We start from the raw sequence: 16,673 nt of genomic DNA on the forward strand, positions 1-16,673 counted from the left end.
CAGGTTGAGTAGCTCTCTTGTGAAATGTTTGGGACCACAAGTGTTTCAGATTTCTTTGCATTTTGGAATATTTGCATTACACTTGTGGGTTGAGCATCCCTAATCCAAAAGTCTGAAATCTGAGGTGCTCCAAAATCTAAAATTCTTTGGGTGCCAACAGGATGCTCAAATGCTCATTGGAACATTTGGGATTTCAGATTTTAGGATTAGGAGTGCTTAACTTGTATCACTATATATACTTTACTTTTTTTTAGAGACAGGGTCTTGCTCTCTTGCCCAGGCTGGAGTGCAGTGGCACCATCATAGCTCACTGTAACCTCAAACTCCTGGACTCAAGCAGTCCTCCTGCCTCAGTCTCTGGAGTAGCTAGGACTACAGGTGTGTGCCACCAAGCCTGGCTAATTATTTTATTTTATTTTATTTTTTTTAGAGGCAGGATCTCACTACATTGTGCAGGCTGGTATTGAACACCTGGCATCAAGTGTTTCTCCTGCTTTGGCCTCCCAAACTGCTGGGATTACAGGCGTGAGCCACCAAACTTGGCCTGTGTATCCTTTTAAGCTAAGACACTTATTTTTAAGGAAAAGGAGTTTGGGATTAAGGACTGAATTTGTCTCTCTCTTTTTTTTTTTTACTGTGAGTATTTTTAGGACTCTTATTATGTTTTTCCCCTTTGGTATAAGATGTGAATGAATGCTGGAGATTTTTACCTTTTAGCAGGATTTGATTACAGTCTGGGAGAACAGCTCCTAGTTTGAATAATAAATGGAGACAGGGAAATAGAACCTTGTAAGACTGCAAGTTGTAGAGGTCAATTAAAGGCACAGCGCGGTGAAAGCTAAAGGTGAAGCCACACATTAAATGCAATTTGTTCCCATGGCGGATGCAAACACGAGCTCACTTTATATAATGGACATTGGATTCCTCTTTTTTTCAGCCTCTTTGGCAAGGCTCTGTTTCTCTGTCCCTAGTCCCGTTTCTGATCATCTCCACTTAAGCAGAAAAGATGGTCTGGCTTGGTATGACTTACTGCTTGTGGAACCACTGCCCTGACTCCAAGCATCCATGCTGTCGGCTCCTTCCCCCGACCCCCACTCTCTCACTCGTCCCCTCCCTTGTCTGTACCACCCTTTGGTAGAGTTTTGCTGTGTGTTTGTTGTGCATTTTTTTTCCTTGCACCCTCTAGACAGTCCTTATAATTTTCTGGTTAGGCTCATTTTTCAGCTGAGCAAATGAGGTACAGAGAGGTTGTGTGGCTCACCCAAAGGCACACAGCTTCTTGGCAGCACCTGAATGTAAACCCAGGACTCTGTTGTTCCATACCACCACACTGCTTACTCTTTTATATTATGTTTTCCAATTTCAAGCAAAATTTGGTGTCTGTAGTGCTCCAGGCACAGCACTCTGGATGGATTTAAACAGTCAGATGCTTCTGTGGTGAAGCTCTCAAACATGCCCATTCTTGATCTGCAAAGTGAATCTCTCCCTTTCTTACCTCTTCTTCTCACTTCATGCATCAGGAGTTGCGTGTGTGTGTGTGTATGTGTGTGTTTAGCATACTCATGACATGGTGTTTATGTCAGAAAGGCTCTTCAGAGGCCGGGCACGGTGTCTCACACCTGTAATCCCAGCACTGTGGGAGGCCGAGGCAGGTGGATCACTTGAGGTCAGGAGTTCGAGACTGGCCTAGCCAACATGGTGAAACTCCGTCTCTACTAAAAATACAAAAATTAGCCATGCATGGTGGTGTGTGCCTGTACTCACAGCTACTCGGGAGGCTGAGTCAGGAGAATCACCCTTGAACCCGGACAGTAGAGGTTGCATTGAGCCGAGATCACGCTGCTACATGCTCCAGCCTGGGTGACAGAGCAAGACTCCACCTCAAAAAAAAAAAAAAAAAAGCTCTTTGGAAACTTGTAATGTAGAGAAGGCAGAGTTTCCCGAAAGCAGAACAGTGATTGAATGGGGGGTTTGCATAGTTGCTTCATGTATTTTTTAAAAAGGAACTGGGGTTCTGTGATGCAATAAGCCTGAAAAATGTTGGATTAAAGATAGTTTGATGGTCTTCTACACTGTGGGATTTCCCTCAAGGGTCACACACCAGGGTGCTCCATGACTCTCCTAAAGGGATGGGCTAGGTATAGTAGCATTTCCCAAAATTATTTCCCCAAGGAACACTATTGCAGTCATTATTTCGCAGAATTATTTCCCTGAGGAACATCTTCTCTTAGAAGATGGTCATGGAACTATTTTCCGAAGAGTGCATTTGGGAAAGGTAGCGCCATTGAGTGTCATGTTTTTTATTGATGTACTAGCTAGCGGGGAGCTCATCAGAGCCTGCCTTATCTCATGAGCCTGCCCTGGCATGGAGTCTGCAGGGCCTGGAGGAGAGGAGGTGGCATAGCGTGGCTGTGGGGTGCAGTGGGCCTGCCTGTGTTGAGTCGCAGGTCCAGCTGGCCTCCCACCCACTCACCAGCCTGGTCAGGGTTTGATCTGAACAGTCCTGCCTTTCCCAGGCACTTTGGGTCTCTGCCACCTGGGCTGTCTCTTACCTTCTGCATTTTCTCCCACTCTCTCCGTTTCTCCTCCTGTTTTTGTATCTTTGTTTCTTCTTTGGTCTCTGTGTGCTTCTCTTTTTGTTGTTCTTTTGTGTCTGCCTTTCTCTCACTCCCTTTCTCTCCTTTTGTTTCTCTCTCTGCTTCTTTGTATTTCTCTCTCTCTCTCTCTCTCTCATTTCCTCTGTCTCTCCCCCCGCCTGATCTATCTTTCTCTGTGTTTGCAACTCTCTCCCTCTCCCTTCCCTTCTGCTCTCCCATTGTCTCCAGTTTAATAAACATTTACATTGCTGTATTTTGCCATGATAATTGCTATTCATTGCAATTGCCTGAAAAACTACAAAGCCTTTCCATCTCCCCTTCATCATCCAAGCCTTGTGTGTTTTGTGAGGGTCCCTGTGGAGTGGGCCATTGCCTGCCTTCCACCGTATGGCTGGCCCCTGATGAGTGTTTCCGGAGCATTTTGTGCTATGGCGCTTGCCACTCTGCAGTACCACTTGGTGTTGACTTTTCCATTTTCCCCTGTGGACCAGGAGCTTCCCTGAGACAGAGACTGTTGTCCTCATTTTCCTACCCTCAGAGCCTGGAACACGTAGTCACTCAGGGAGCACATGACGTATACATCTGAGTGTGCACCTGGAGGATCTCTGACAACGCTCTGTTCACTAGCACGTTCGATTATCGAGAAAGCTGCCTTCCCGTCCTGCTTGATAACACCCCATGTGGGTCCTCACTGTGAGCCGTCTGTGTTTCCTGGGGCACCTTGTTTCCTCTGAGATGACTGAGCTGATGGGAGAGAAAGATGAGTAATTTCACATCCAGGGATGATATAGATGGAAAAACCCCATCCCAAGTTTTGTAATAAGTTTCACTTTAAAATAAAATGCTCCCTGGGACTTTCTTGGTATCTTTAAAACCTTCGGAGGGAGTGATCTCATTTGAGGGCTGATGCTATTTAAGTATGGAAGCTTAATAAGAAATCTATTTTTCTGCCGGGTGGCGCTTGCCGCATAGCTAATGATCAAGTACCAAATTGTCTGCTGCCCCGCGGCAATGTTAAACTTCGTGTTCCAAATTATAAGAGGCTTTTTAACTCAGCGGTTGGACATCCCTGTTTTAATCGTCTGCCGTCTTGAAGGAGATTATTTTTAAAAGTGCCATTTAAGAGGGGCTACTAAAAATATATCTCACATAGAGGCTTAACTCAGAAATATTAGTCTTTGACACAAAATCATTTGGAAAAATGCTTGTGGAACCCACTTTAAACCTCTCAGATCCAGAGAAGAAAAGCCTGTCTTTGGGCCTAGCTGTGTTTTCCTTCCCATGGCCAAATACCCCAAGTGATCACATGCTCCTTGCTGTTCATGCAGGTACCTCTTGCACCTGGGGGGAGTTGGAAGTATTAAACTCACAAATCTTTCTTTTCTGATGCTCCTGTGTGAAACTCTCATCCTTTACCTGGCTTGCTCATCACCATGGGTCGTCAGTTTTCCCTGGGGACCCGTGACGGTCTGGACTCTAGGGTTTGAGTGGATAGAGTCTGGTTATCCAAGGCATCCAGGTGTGGAACTTTACACTTCCCTGAAGATCAGAGTTTCGTGTCTGTGGGCAGATGCAGTATATGCAAGCTTAACTTTAAAGTTGGTCCTGTGTTGATTCAAACAGAAAGCATTGTCAAGGTGCAAAATGATCAAGATTTAGAAACTTGGTACTATGTAACGACTTCAGCTGTGAGTCGAGGGAGGCATTTTCCACACTGGATTTCGTTGCCTGTCAGTCACTTGTGTTTTGTGTGGCTGCTTTACCCAGTGTGAGGCAGACTACGGAGATGTAGTGGATATGGAAAATACAGTCTCTGCCTTTGAAAAGGTCAAAGCCCAGAGTATATTTCGTGTGACTTGTGTCTCTCTGGCTTCACTTCATGGGGGTTTGGCATGGAGACAGAGGTCCTGCTTGGAGAATGCTGAGGTCTTGCCTGCTGTGGATCCTGAAGGAGTAGAAGCCGGGATCGGAAGGCAGCTTTTGACCCCTCCGCCGCACCTGTCCTCTCTTCTCTTCTCCAGCATATGTTTGTGAACGCGTGGTTTGAGTTTGCCACTCACAGCCTCACCTGCAGGAGAAGTGATGGGCAGTGACCACCAGGATGCTCCTGGGGCTCACATGCCCCCTGTTCTCATTTTAATTACCACCCAGTCCTTCTTGAAATGGTCTCTTTGTTCTTTGAATTTCATCTGAACCAGGTGCTCAGATTTGGATTCATCAAAATCCTGAGCTCATGACCCACATTCGTTATTGGTGCAAGAAGGCCTGCTCTTATTGAATACAAGTAAGCTTCCTCTGATCTCATTCTTTGTCTCTTATGGAAACTGCCCCAGACTCCACTTACCTCTCCCACAGGGAGGAATCTCAAGACCGCGGTTCTTTGCTCCTTCCTGGTATGCATGTTATTAGCATGTTCGTTTTTTGTTGTTTTTTTTTTTTGAGACGGAGTCTCGCTCTGTCACTCAGACTGGAGTGCAGTGGCGCAATCTCAGCTCACTACAATCTCTGCCTCCCAGGTTCAAGCAATTCTCCTGCCTCAGCCTCCTGAGTAGCTGGGATTACAGGCGTGCACCACCACGTCCAGCTAATTTTTGTATTTTTAGTAGAGGTGGGGTTTTGCCAGGTTGGCCAGGCTGGTCTTGAACTCGTGGCCTCAAGTGATCCACCCACTTTGGCCTCCCAAAGTGCTGGGATTACAGGCGTGAGCCACCGTGCCCAGCCACATGTTCATATCTTAATATGATGTCATGAGCATGGAAAAGGGGTTCCTGTGCCTGGGGCAACCATATGGGACTTCTCTAGAAGCTGGTCTAGGCCAGGTCCTCTCCTCTACATGGTCAGATGATGACACTGTCCTTGACCATTTCATTTTTGTCATCCTAAAAATGTGGGTCCTCCCAGTGCTTTCCATTCTGTCTCAATGCCACCTTGTAAATCTCACTGGCCATGACACATCCATCTAGATACTAATTTAATTTATTCAATTTCTGCTAAATTAACACACACAGTATTTCCAGGGATACATAATAACCACATGATTATATTAATAGTTGTATGAACCTTCTAACTAAATATACTTATTCCTTAATTTAATGTATTTCTTTACCTTCATTAAGAGTTCACTTCTGGTTAGTCATACCTTCTGCACAAGTTGGATCTGATGTTCTTTATATTTTTTGAAAGATTTCTTCTTATTTTAAAAAATCTTTCTTTGAGGCCAGGCACAGTGGCTCACGTATCTGTAAGCCTGTAATAGACATACCTGTAATCCCAGCACTTTGGGAGGCTGAGGTGGGCAGATCACCTGAGGTCAGGAGTTTGTGAGCAGCCTGGTCAACATGGTGAAACCCCGCCTCTACTGAAAATATAAAAAATTAACTGGGCATGGTAGCATGTGGCTTTAATCCCAGTTACTTGGGAGGCTGAAGCAGGAGAATCACTTGAACCTGGGAGGTGGAGGCTGCAGTGAGCCAAGATGGTGCCATTGCACTCCAGCCTGAGAGACAGAGCAAGACTCCATCTCAAAAAGAAAAGAAAAGAGAAGAAAACAAACAGCAACAACAGCAACAAGGTGGCTGCGTGTGGTGGCTCACACTTGTAATCCCAGCACTTTGGGAGGCCGAGGAGAGCGGATCACCTGAGGTCAGGAGTTCGAGATCAGCCTGGCGCCAACATGGTAAAAACCCATCTCTACTAAGAATACAAAAATGAGCCAGGTTTGATGGCAGGTTCCTGTAATCCCAGTTACTTGGGAGGGTGAGGCAGGATAATTGCTTGAACCTGGGAGGTGGAGGTTGCAGTGAGTGGAGATTGCGCCATTGTACTTCAGCCTGGGTGACAGTGAAACTCCGTCTCAAAACAAATAAATGAAGGCACGTCTCTGCTTCCTTGTCTCCCGGGCCATCATTCACATAGACACTTTGGGTCAGGCAGTAAGCAGCACCAAGGGTATCTCCTGGCATGTTCTAGGAGACTTCCCCATCTCCCTAAAATGAATTTATATAATCTCCTAGTAAAAGTCAATGCTGTTTTGCTGTGTGTTTCATGGAGTTTGATTCCCTGGCCAGCTGGTCTGTGGGAACCAGAGCAGATTGTACCTAGATTCATTGCTTTCTCTTTTTCTGAGCGACCAGCACGTTACGTGATTAGATGGGAATAGATACGTTTTGGTAAAGGAATCCCTGATTTAGTTGCAAAAAGCCAAGCTATTGGCTCCCCTTGACTTGTTCTTCTGGAAATGACCTCTTCTTGAGGGGTGGGCACCATGTTAGTATTACCTACACCCCAGTGTTGCTGGGATGCGTCTTTCTTGCCCATGAGGTCTGCAGAGCTGCGGTCCTGATTTCTGAGGAAGGTGATTTTGTTCATCAGAGTTCAAATGGTGTTCTCCCAGATATTCGAAAACGGAGGGCCTCGTCCACCCCAAAGCAGTGACTGTGGTTTGGGATGCAACTGATATTGCCAGCCAGACACTGGGGATCAGCCAAGGCTTTTGATAAAGTTGGAAGAACTTCAAGCTTCTTTAGACTGACCCTTCCTTCCTTCCTTCCTTCCTTCCTTCCTTCCTTCCTTCCTTCCTTCCTTCCTTCCTTCCTTCCTTCCTTCCTTCCTTCCTTCCTCCCTCCCTCCCTCCCTCCCTCCCTCCCTCCCTCCCTCCCTCCCTCCCTCCCTCCCTCTCTCTCTCTCTCTCTCTCTCTCTCTCTTCCCTTCTCCCTCCCTCCGTTCCTTCCTTCCCTCTTTCCTTCCTTTCCTCTTTCCTAAATAGAGACAGGGTCTTTCTCTGTCACCCAGGCTGGAGTGCAGTGGTGCAGTCATAGCTCACTTGAGCCTCAAACTCCTGGGCTCAGCCATCCTTGCACTTCAGCCTCTAGAGAAGCTGGCACTATAGGTGCATACCACCATGCCTGGCTAATTTTGTTGTTTTTAAAATTTTTTTGTAGAGACAGGGTCTTTCTATGTTGCCCATACTGATCTCGAGCTTCTGGGCTCAAGCAGTCCTGCCTCAGCCACCCAAAGTGCTGGGATTACAGGCGTGAGCCACTGTACCCAGCCAGATTTTTATTTCTGCTCCGGAAAAGTGGCTTCCTTTCGTTTCTCCCGTCCAGGGTGTCACTGCCTATGCCAGCCTGAGTGTGTGGGCCTCCTGTGGGAATCGCCACCCTGTCCTGTTAGAGCAAAGCTCGGAGCCAACTCTTGCCCCCAATGCTGCAGTGCAACGCAGATATTTTTTAGCTTTGCTTTAAAAATAATATGGCAGATGGTGAAGCAGGACCTGACTTTCGCCTTCGCCCTCATGTCTTGCCGTCTGCTGTTTCTCCACCGAGTCCTGTCCCTCAGCATTGGCTCTTCCTGTTCCTTCTACTTCCGTTGCTCTGCCTTTTCACCATTTGTCTTTTGGAAGACGTGCTTTAACATTTTTTCTAAGTTACATAAATAATATAAAAATACATTTCTGAAAGAATATAAATAATGCAAAACTATATAGAGTACAAAAGACAAGTGTTCCCTCCTAGCGATCCTGCTATGAAGCATTTGGTATATACCCTTCCAGGTATTTTTTATGCATTTGCATATAGGCAAGCATATATATACACACACACATGCACAACACACATCTATTGTTAACACAAAACGGATCATTTATACTGTTCCGATTGTTTTGTGACTTTGCATTCTTCAATCATGAATATATGTCGACTTCCTCCTTTTTCACACTCTTCCAAATCTTCCCCATCCTTCAAGGTGTCGTTCATTCTTTGACAAAGCTCCTAGTGGCCCTGTCAATACTGCGTTTTGGTAGGTATGTTTCCGTTGTTCTTTAAATTCCTGTAATCCTTTTTCCCTCTGGACCGCTCGTTTTATCTAATCTTATGTTGTTCTTTGTTTATTCATTAGTTAATTAGTTCTGTTGAGCTACACCCAGTCAATTTGTCTCCCAAGAAGTTTGTCATCCAGTGGAAGACACAGACATACTAAACATCCTTGCCGTGGAGGTTGATGAGGGCGTGGCAGATGGCAGGCTGTTGACGCACAGTAGTTGAATGAAAGAATGAGCAATGAGTAAGAAATAGAATTATGTAGGTATCAAGTATAATGATAGTACAATGGTGGGGTTAATTACCTGCTGGGGTATGTCTTGGAAGGTTTTAAAGAGGAGACGTTTAACTTGAGTTTTAAAGGATGAGTTGAAGTTGATCAGGAAGATGGGCCTGTTAGGCAGCGGAAATGGTGGTGTGAATTAACGTGATTTGTTCAAAATATTATTGCTAGTTTCATGGATGTATCCTTTGGCTTCTCCATGAGACAATGAAGTTCTTATAAATGGGAGTATCATTTACACTCTTACCTGCAGACAGGTGTACCAGCACTTATTACTTACCAAATCCTATTCCATGAGCTCTATATGTAGTAGCAAGCAGTGATGTGGGTTCTCGTGTCTCGATTTTAGAGATGAGGAGACTAAGGCACAGATAAGATAGGTAACATCCCCAAGTCTCCATGTCCCCAGGACTAGTAGGAGATGGAGCTAATAAGTCTCTTTTTAGAGTCTTCATGTCCTCCCCTTTATTTCTTTACACTTTGTATTTTTAATTTTTTTAAGAGACAGTCTCGCTCTGTTGCCCAGACTGGAGTGCAGTGGTGCAGTCATAGCTCACTGCAGCCTCCAACTTGTGGGCTCAAGCAGTTCTCCGACCTCAGCCTCCTGAGTAGCTGGGATTACAGGCATGCACCACTACACTTGGCTAACTCTTAAATTTTTGTAGTGATGGGATTTCACTATATTGCCCAGGCTGGTCTCAAACTCCTGGGCTCAAGTGATCCTCCTGCCTCGGCCTCCCATAGTGCTGGGATTACAAGTGTGAGCTGCTATGCCTGGCCCATATCCTCATCTTGAAGTGGGACTAGGAATGCCCACCAAAGAGACTTGTATGAGGTTTACATTAAACAGTAAATGCCTCTAAATCATCCAAAGTAGGGAGTAAAATATCAGCTTATATCATAAACTTGGTTAAAATAGCATTCTGCTGCTCTATTTTTCTTCATAATACTAACACTGCTTGGCATAGAGTTGTTTATTTGCTCTCTTCTTTGTCCATTTTATGTATGACTGTGTCCCCAGCACCTGAATACAGGGTATAAAGCATTTGCCGAATGCGTGAACCTCAGTTCCCACTTCTCACCTTAGCATCCTGACTACAGATGCCCAGAACACACGTGGGGGAATTTGACTGAAATGAAGGACTCTGTGCCTGCCCCACAAACCACCAAGGGACTGTGGGTTTATTTGTCTCAAGATGGTCAACACTGCTGTTTTCATTTTTTACTTGCTGTCAAATATAAAGAGGTATCATATGTTGCCCGCCTCTGATTTTCCTGATGTCTCAATTTAAATGGTTTCCAATTTGGGTATGAAATTATCCATCAGTCACAAAGAGAACGGGTGCCTTCAGCAGTGGCTGTGTTGGAATAAGCCAGGGCTTAATTGGAGAAGCTATTGGTGGAGGAGCAAGGGCTGGCTGGCAGAGGCTTGTCCCTGCTCCTCTGGGTCCCCTCTGGAATACCACTTCTTCCCCTGGATGGTGGGCTGTGTCTAGCCCATTCCCCAAGATCCAGTTTGGATGACACTTCATCTGTTTATTCACTGGATGCTAATAGTGTCTTCCGTATGCCAGGGACTGACCTAGGCACCAGTGATGTAGAGAGCAGGCCTTGGTCACTGTCCCCCGGACTCACAGTCTGCAGCCTGGTGGAGGAGACACCATGTGAGCTGAGCTACGATGACTGAATCCAGTCCCTCACCAGATTCTGTAACCTACAAATGTCTGTCGTTCAGAATCTCTTTATTTTGGTCAGTCACTTCCACAGAGGATTGTCCGAAGAGATGCATCTGTCAAGCTCTCGGGTCTGTCTGTAGAGTGCGAGGCGTGTAGCCCTGGTGATAGTAGAGTGATGTTAGATGGCTCAGGGTCAGGTGCTGAATAATATGGGCTGCTAAGGAAGGTGTTCCCCTTTTGTTTTCCTTTCGGCCATGCTGGTGTGGTCTCAGTTTGGTGCTAGTCCGGCTTTAACTCCTGGAGACCCTGACAAAGTGAGTTTAGGCCTCTGGGTCATGTTGCCGTTGGCCACTGGGAAGTTCCAAGCTCTCAGACGTGGCTGCAGTAGACTCCGCTCAGAACGTCCAGACACCTTGATGCCAAGGCTCAACCCCCGATTGACTGCAGGAGAATCTCTTTGATTGTACCTGGGCACCCCTCATTGTTTTGCATGATTCCGATGCTCCTGGGGTTGAGAACCACTAACACTTAGGATTTAATCACAGTTGGCTTTCATCAGATCCAGTTGCCTTCTAGTGATACTGGCTTTCTATTTGCTAGAGTGATATATACTTGCCTTTTTAAGTAAATGTTAAAAGTGAAAAAAGATGAATGGTGTAATCCAGCTGCTCAGGAGGATCACTTGAGCCCAGGAGCTCGAGACCAGCCTAGGCAACATAGTGAGACCCTGTCTTTAAAAAAAAAAAAAAAAATGAGAGGATTGAAAAGGCAAAATTATTCAGCAACAGTGCAAGTTGGGGCGAGTGTGGCAAGAATCCTGGTGGTGCTTTGTGATGCACCAGGGTTTGGGGAACCCTCCTCTAGATTTTATCTATGGATTGCAGTTTTAGCCCCCATTATTTTGACCCCCATAGACTCATTGGGAATGATTTGGCATTATGCCAATGATTCATTAAGTGCGAGCACCAGAAATAGCTAAATGAAACTCACTATTTAGCGATTGTGTCTTTCTCCGCATAACAAATTGTCCCAACACTGAGAGGAAAAACGACATTTGACAGTGACAACATTTACCATCTCACAGTTTCTGTGGGCCTGGAGTCCCGGTGCCACTCAGCTGGTTCTCTCTCCAGGGTCTCTCTCAGGCTGCAAACCGCAGCCTCAGCCGGCGACTGCAGACACCTCAGGGCTCCCCTAGGGAAGGATCCGCGTCCAAGCTAACCCGTGTGGTTGTTGGCGGGATTCGGTTTCTTAAGGGCTCTTGGACTGAGGGCCTCAGTTCCTCTCAGGCTGTTGGCTGGAGGCCACCCCAGGTTTCTTGCCTACCCAGATCTCTTCACCGTGGCCAAAGAAAGCAAAAGAGAGAGCCCAACTAAATGGCAGTCAGGATGTTTTGTAGTCTAAGCTTCAGAAGTAGCATTCTGGCCGGGAGCGCTGGCTCACGCCTGTAATTCTAGCATTTTGGGAGGCTGAGGTGGGGGGCATTTGAGCTCAGGAATTGGAGACCAGCCTGGCCAACATGGTGAAACCCCTTCTCTACTAAAAACACAAAAATTAGCCAGGCGGTAGTAACACATACCTGTGATCCCAGCTACTTGGGAGACTGAGGCAGGAGAATCGCTTGAGCCCGGGAGGCAGAGGTTGCAGTGAGCTGAGATCGCGCCACTGTACTCCAGTTTGGGCGACAGAGTGAGACCCTGTCTCAAAAAAAAACAAAACAACAACAAAAAAAGTGGCATTCCATGACTTCTACAATATTCTACTATAATCTGTTCATTAGGGCAGAGGCAAGTCACTGGGGCCAAGCCACACTCAGGGGATTGCCCAGGAGGTGAAGACCAGGAAATAGAGCCACTGGGGTCTGTTTTAGAAGGCTGCACACCACAGGAATATCACTGAAGACAACCCCCACACCACATCCCTGGCATCTTTACTGGCCCCCCGGAGCGAGTTCTCACAGGCTGAATGCCAGGTGAAGCCGAGCAATCACTAGTTATTTTATGGACAAAGTGAGCCTTATAACCGTTTTTGCACTCCACTTTGGTCACAAATCATCTCAGCCAAAATTACTGTTTCCCTACAATTGATTATATAGGAATGATTGGTTGTATTGAAAATCTATGGTAGGGGCCAGGCATGGTGGCTCATACCTGTAATCTCAGCACTTTGGGAGGCCAAGGCAGGTGGATCATTTGAGGTCAGGAGTTCAAGACCAGCCTGGCCAACAAGGTGAAACCCCATCTCTACTAAAAATACAAAAATTAGCTGGGCGTGGTGGCCAGCACCTATAATCCCAGCTACTCCGGAGGCTGAGGCAGGGAGAACTGCTTGAACCTGGGAGGTGGAGGTTGCAGTGAGCTGAGATTGCACCCCCGCACTCCAGCCTGGGCAACAAAGCAAGATTCTGTGTCAAAAAAAAAAAAAAGAAAAAAAGAGAGAGAGAAGAAAGGAAGGAAGGAAGAGAGGGAGGGAGGGAGGGAGGAAGGAAGGAAGGAAGGAAGGAAGGAAGGAAGGAAGGAAGGAAGGAAGGAAGGAAGGAAGGAAGGAAATTCTGTGGCAGGAGTTTCAGCAGACTGACTCACTCTGGCCTTTTCTTCAACAATGTACTTTATTTCCCTTCTCTTTATTCTGTCTGTTTGCCCCATTCTATCCTACATTGTATATTTTCTTACATGTCTGTAATTTCATGTCTTGAGGGTTGGTTTGGGGAACTTGGTTTCTGTGAATTTTACTCCGTCTTGGCTGTTGGTTTCTGAGGTCCAGAGGTTTTTCTGGATCTGGAGTTTTCTAACCAGGAGAATGTGGGCAAGGCTTCCATTGAAAGCCCCAAGTCAGCCGGAGTGAAGATCGGGATCAAGGACCTGGGGAGCAATGGCCAGACTTTCTGTGTTCTCCAGGCCTATACAAGCCTTTCTGCTGCAGTAACTATGTGGTTTCAGGCAAGGAGCTTTATGTCTCTGAGCCTCAGTTTTCACATCTGTTAACCAGGGTGTAGTATATTAGTCAATGTAGGTTGAGTTACACTGCAATAACAATCCCATAATGTCATGAACAGAAAACACATAGATTTCTGTCTCTTTCACGTCACTTGTCCTTCGTGAAGTTGGCTGGGCCACTCCTCTGTGTTGTCACCATCCTCACCCACAGACCCAGGTTGTAGCAGAGAGGCAGGCGACATTGGCCAAGCACACTCGGACTCTGAAAGCTTCCACCCAGAAATTACATGTAACATTTCTCTTATTTCAGTGGTAAAGCAAGTTCCACAGATACATCTAACTGTAAGTGGGTGGGGAGGGGCAGTCTTCCAGGCTCCTGGAAAGACAGAGCATGGTTACTTGTGAGTGGTCCTGATCACTCCACTGGCGGGTTATGAGGCTTCAGACAGGTCGTAGATGCAGAGCTGTGCGCGCCCGGTACCTAGTAAGCACTCAGCAGATAGTGATGCTGATGGTGGTTACGGGGGTGATGGGAATGATGCTGATTAGAGAACTAAAGCTTATCTCCGGCCTGCAGTTTACAAAACCTTGGTCTTACTCAGCCACTCATTTAGCCCATGTGTGTTGAGTTTTTCACTGTCCCGAGTTGTAGGTACTGTGCTTTGAACTCGGGATCAAAGAGAAGACTGTCATGGTCTGTGGTCTTGAACAGCCCACAGTCTGTCCTTGGCAACAGGGATTGAGGGTTTTCATTTGGGTTTTCCTTTTCAGGCCTTGACATGGTTAGGAAATCTTATAAATGAAAGAAATGCTGGAGCTGGATGAGACCTTTGGGATCATGGTTTTTGTATTAGTTAGGATGATTTCAATGGAAGAAACAGAAAACGCAGTACAAACTGGCCTCTGCGAAGCAAGGAATTCATTATGTTAGATACTAAAAAAGTCCAGAGGTAGGTGAGTGCCTCAGTGCATTTTGTGTTGCTACAAAGGAATTCCTGGTGCTGGGTAATTTATGAGGAAAAGGTTTATTTGGCTTACGATTTTGATGACTGCAAAGTTCAAGATTGGGTATCTGCATCTGGTGAGGGTGTTTCTACTCCTGGCAGAAGGCAGAGGGGAGTTGCTATGTGCAGAGATCACATCAGTGAGAATGGAAGCAAGAGAGTGGGGAGGTGCCAGGCTCTTTTAAACAACCAGCTCTTGCTGAAACTAATAGAGGCTGGGCGCGGTGGCTCAAGTCTATAATCCCAGCACTTGGGGAGGCCAAGGTGGGCGGACCACTTGAGGTCAGGAGTTCGAGACCAGCCTGGCCAACATGGTGAACCTTGTCTCTACTACAAATACAAAAATTAGCCAGGTGCAGTGGTGTGTGCCTGTAGTCTCAGCTACTCGTGAGGCTAAGGCAGGAGAATCACTTGAAACTGAGAGGTGGAGGTTGCATTGAGCCGAGAGGGCTTTGTCCCCAGCACCCAAATACCGCTCATGAGGCCCTGCTTCTAACACTGAGCGAATTTCAACATGAGGTTTGGAGGGGACAGGCATGCCAACCATAGTAGCAAGTGTCAGCTTCACGGTGACCCAGAGGCCTGGGATATCATGGAAACCTGGTCCATTTCTGCCTGATTCTGTTCTCACTGCTCCCTTTCACTCCCCCAGCCCAGTCCCCTCAAGGAAACAGCAGTAGCTGCAGTGTTCTTAGGCTGTTTAGACTCAAGAGAAAGAGCAAGTCTCTGCCCAGGGTTGCCAGCAGAAACCCCCGGATTCACTCTGAACCATGTGAGAGTAATTGACCCATCCTGAACCAGTCACTGCGGCCAGAAGGACAAGATACGCTGATTGGCCGAAATCAGTTAGTGCTCACCTTTGGATCACATCTCTTGGAAGGATGGTTTCCCAACAGGAGAGTGCAGGTGGGGCAGCAGACAGCCATAGTCCCCCTCCTTTTCCTGCCCCTTCTTTTCTTCCTTTTCTTAAAAAATAGATAATGAACTTATTTGTTTTTAAGACAAGGTCTTTGTTTCTCAAGCAGGGGTGCAGTGGTGAGTCACTACAGCCTCACCCTCCTGGAGTAAAATTATCCTCCCACCTCAGACTCCCAAATAGCTGTGACCATGCCTGGCTAATTAAAAAAATTTTTTTTGTAGAGATGGGGGCTCCCTTTGTTGCCCAGGTTGATCTTTAACTCCTGGGCTCAAGCGCTCTACCCGCCTCGGACTCCTAAAGTGTTGGGATTACAGGCATGAGCCACTACTCTCAGCCGTTTTCCTTTCTTTAGGGAAGAAATTGAAGCTCAGAGCAGGGAAAAGACTTGGCTGCTGCCACTCAGCTTATTAGAAGTAGGGCAGGCCGGCCGGGCGCGGTGGCTCAAGCCTGTAATCCCAGCACTTTGGGAGGCCGAGACGGGTGGATCACGAGGTCAGGAGATCGAGACCATCCTGGCTAACACAGTGAAACCCCGTCTCTACTAAAAAAATACAAAAAAATAGCCGGGCGAGGTGGCGGGCGCCTATAGTCCCAGCTACTCGGGAGGCTGAGGCAGGAGAATGGCGCAAACCCGGGAGGCGGAGCTTGCAGTGAGCTGAGATCCGGGCACTGCACTCCAGCCTGGGCGACAGCACGAGACTCCGTCTCAAAAAAAAAAAAAAAAAAAAAAAGTAGGGCAGGCCGTGGGTCCAGGACGGTGCCCTGTTGCTGCATTGACTCTGTTCCAAAAACATCTTCTCAAAGAGTCATCAGTTTCAAAAGGGTATTGGGGAAGCAGTAATAAAGTGAGGTGATTATAAAAGGGATGTTAATTGCACTATGCCTGGCATTTTCAATTAGTAGAACTTTGTTATTTATTGCTTATTGACAGAAAAGATGAGAAATGAGGCTGATTTCTCTCTGGCAGGGCTGCTGCCTGGGTTTGATCTCTGTGAGGAACAGGTCAGGGCTCTAATTGAGGGTTTTGGTGATTGGCTTCCTAAGTCATCGATCCCGGTGAGTGGGGCCTGCCCAGCAGTGATGAGACTGTTGTTTAGCTGATGATGGGAGGCTCTGGTGTGTGTATCTGGGGGCATGTGTTAACTTTTACATATGAATATTTCTGGAAGGTACTTTTTTGGAATTACTGCTAGCTTCAATATTGAATGTCACAGAGCAAGTTGTCCAGGAGGCAGATTCTGCTGTATGACCTCTTGGTGTTTGAAGACAGAACTCCTAAGAATTCCCTCTTACTTTCTGCTACCAATACCCTAATCTCTTAACCTTGCAGAATGGAATTATCTGGAAGCTGCATCAGCTCATGAGACCACAGGAGGAGTCCTTAGCTGGCCTAAGGGCTGATCAGAATGACCTTGGTCTTGGTTCCAGGGGTTCAGAAATAT

General features: G+C 46.6%; 1 protein-coding gene and 1 long non-coding RNA gene across 21 annotated transcripts in view; both read left to right on the top strand.

Moving 5' to 3' along the window:
• Window positions 1–16,673, top strand: part of SNX29 (sorting nexin 29) — a 657,788-nt gene that overhangs the window by 375,726 nt on the left and 265,389 nt on the right. The window lies entirely within an intron of this gene.
• Window positions 4,323–15,962, top strand: LOC144338402 (uncharacterized). Of its 2 annotated transcripts, XR_013412483.1 has the most exons (3): window positions 4,324–5,113; window positions 6,019–6,194; window positions 15,678–15,962. It is a non-coding gene; the product is annotated as an uncharacterized LOC144338402 (long non-coding RNA). The 2 variants fall into 2 exon arrangements; XR_013412482.1 differs by lacking the exon at window positions 15,678–15,962 and having other exon boundaries at window positions 4,323–5,113; window positions 6,019–6,464.

Source organism: Macaca mulatta, chromosome 20 (genome assembly GCF_049350105.2).
Source record: "Macaca mulatta isolate MMU2019108-1 chromosome 20, T2T-MMU8v2.0, whole genome shotgun sequence".
Lineage (NCBI taxonomy): Eukaryota > Metazoa > Chordata > Mammalia > Primates > Cercopithecidae > Macaca > Macaca mulatta.